The following is a 3013-nucleotide window of genomic DNA, read 5'->3' on the forward strand; positions in this document are numbered from 1 at the left end:
TGCTGAAATTCAGCCAATTATGGGTTATTCCCCAAGCTGGTGATTCAGGAAATCACTGTTTAACGTGATGGGAGAACTCTGGTTTTTGGTGTAGCTGTTTCTATATTGTAATTTGCATAAAATGTGAAATGCAAATCCCTCTAATTCTTTGCATGGAGAAAAATAAATCTTGTTCCTAACTCTTGCTTGATTCCTTGATTCCTTTCCTCCCTGACTCTCTCTCTCCCTCCCTCCCTCCCTCTCCCTTTCTCTCTCTTTCCTTCCTCTTTACCTCCTCCTTTCCTATTCTATTTCTGTTTTTATTTCCTTCTTACTTTCTCTCTTCTTTCCTTCTTTCTCTCTTTCCTTCCTTCCTCTCTCTCTCCCCTCTTTCCTCCATTTGCTTCTCTTCCTCCCTCCCTCCCTTCTTCCTTCATCACTCTCTCCTCTCTTTGCTTACTCTGTTTGTTTCCCTTCCTCCCTCCCTCCTTTCTCTCTTTCTCTTTCTTTCTTTCTTTCTCTCTCCCTCCCACTTTCCTCACTCTCACTCTGTTTATGATTCTTACTGTTTCTCTTTCCTTCATTTTCCTTCCTTCCTTCCTTCCATCTCTCTCTCTTCCTTCCTTCCTTCCTTTCTCTCTTCCTCTCCCTTTCCTCACTCTCACTCTGTTTCTGTTATTGTTCCTCTTTCTCTTTCCTTCTTTTTCTTCCTTCTTTTCTTCCATCTCTCTCTCTCTCTCTCTCTCCCTCTCTCTCTCTCTCTCTCTCTCTCTCTTTCTTTCTGAAATGCTGCAAGTCCTGTTCTTAACGGGTGTCTGAAATCCACCCAACTGGGGACATCTTCTGGGCCATCCTGATATGTCACATTCTTTTGACATGACCAAGGAAGCCTTTAATCAACTTCATCCTCTGTCTTCGGAGCAAGAATCCGCATGTGGTGGCTGATGCAGCTGCAAGGTATGGAATTGAGCTTGTGCACTCCTCCCCAAATATTTCTAAAAGGCAAAGTCACAACCACTAATAATAATTAGGCCCATTTTTTCTGCAGCCAAAGAATCATCTGATAAGTTCAAATTAGCAGCAGGCCCAAAGAAAGAAAAAGATAAGGTTCTTCTTGAGGATCTTGTCCTTTTCCAACAGAGACTGAATGAAGGGCGAGGCGAATAAAATCATCTAGTGAGTGACAGCATGGCTGCAGAAGGAAGGTGACAGCGATAGTTGACTTATTCCTGCAAGCAACCTATAAATTCCTTAGTACAGGTAGTCCTTGACTTAAAGCCATTCATTTAATGACCATTCAAAGTTGCAGCCGCACTGAAATAAGCGACTTATTTTCAAACTTACGACCATTGCAGCATCCCCACAGTCACATATCAAAATTCAGTTACTTGGCAAGTGGCTTGTGTTTGTGACGGTTGCAGTGTCCCGGGGTCATTTGACCCCCTTTTGCAACCTTCTGACAATAGGGGAGTCAGATTCCCTTAAGCCGACTGGTGATTTTTTGGTCCCCACGCTATTAAAAAGAGGCTGAGACTCTAGAAAGAGTGCAGAGAAGAGCAATCAGGATGATTAGGGCGACTGGAGGCTAAAACATACGAAGAACAGTTGCTGGAACCGGGCATGGGAGTGCCATCTGTCAGAATTGGTATAGTATTTCCTGCTTGGGCAGGGGGTTGGACTAGATGATCTACAAGGTCCCTTCCAACTCTGATTGTTGTAATGACGAGGCAGTCAAGGTGTTTGATCATGATCAAATGAATCATGATGAACTTTATTGGAGTCTAGTCTTACATTTATACACATTTTTAGTAATCCTCTAACATTGGTTAACTTTGGTTTCTGCTCAACTTTCGTTACTGTTTAGCATAGTAATTAACACAATTAATTATCTCTAGTTAAAGTCTAACATATGTTTACTTCCTCTCTCTAATCCTCCTTTACATTAGTGACTTTGTTTGCCTGAGTTGTATTTGCTTTGTAAACATTCATTACCTGAGGTTTGCCATCCAGATAAGAATATTCCTGCAATTACAACTCTACATCTGATTATCTGTTATCTGTAGTTTAGTGAAGAGAATACCAATAGCACTTAGCACTTAGACTTATATACCGCTTCACAGTGCTTTTACAAACCTCTAAGCGGTTATACAGAGTCAGCCTCTTGCCCCCAACCATCTGGGTCCTCATTTTATTGACCTCGGAAGGAGGGAAGGATGAGTTACTCTTGAGCTAGGATGGGTGGATAGATGGATGGGAGGGAGGGAGGGAGGGAAGGAAGGAAGGAAAGAAAGGAAAGAAGGGAACAAATAGCAATAGTACTAAGACTTATATACTGCTTCACAGTGCTTTTACAGCCCTCTCCAAGCAGTTTTACAGAGTCAGCCTCTTGCCCCCAACCATCTGGGTCCTCGTTTTACCCACCTCGGAAGGATGGGAGGCTGAGTCAACCTTGAGCCTGGTGAGATTTGAACTGCTGAATTGATAGCAATCAGCAGTCAGCAGAAGTAAGCTGCAGTATTGCACTCTAACCATGGCGCCACTCGGCGCCCAGAAGGACCAGGGGAGACATGATGTCAGTGTTCCAATATTTGAGGGGCTGCCACAGAGAAGAGGAAGGGGTCAAGCTATTTTCCAAGGCACTCGAAGGCCAGAGAAGGAATAATGGATGGAAACTGATCAAGGAGAGATTTAACCTGGAAATAAGGAGAAACTTTCTGACAGTGAGAACAATCAACTGATGGAACAGAAGTTGCCCTCAGAAATTATGGGAGCTTCATCACTAGAATCCTTCAAGAAGAAATTGGACTGCCATCTATCAGAAATGGTGTAGGGTCTCCTGCTTGGTTGGGAGGGTTGGATTAGTTTGGACTTAATTTAACCACTATAGTAAGAAAGGTCATAAAATGGGGCAAAACTCACTTAACAACTATCTTGCTTTGCAACAGAAATTTTGGGCTCACTTGTGGATGTAAATTGTGGATTACTTACAGGGCCCTATCCCATTTCAAATCTACATCTCCCAGAATTGACAGCT

General features: G+C 42.9%; 1 long non-coding RNA gene across 1 annotated transcript; it reads left to right on the forward strand.

Moving 5' to 3' along the window:
• The first annotated feature begins 835 nt into the window (after positions 1-835).
• Positions 836-2013, forward strand: LOC148128756 (uncharacterized). The gene is made up of 2 exons (XR_015745641.1): positions 836-936; positions 1028-2013. It is a non-coding gene; the product is annotated as an uncharacterized LOC148128756 (long non-coding RNA).
• Positions 2014-3013: the final 1000 nt, after the last annotated feature.

This window comes from Notechis scutatus, chromosome Z (genome assembly GCF_049901735.1).
Source record: "Notechis scutatus isolate UNSWTSFEM ecotype Mainland chromosome Z, rNotScu1.2, whole genome shotgun sequence".
Taxonomy (NCBI): domain Eukaryota; kingdom Metazoa; phylum Chordata; class Lepidosauria; order Squamata; family Elapidae; genus Notechis; species Notechis scutatus.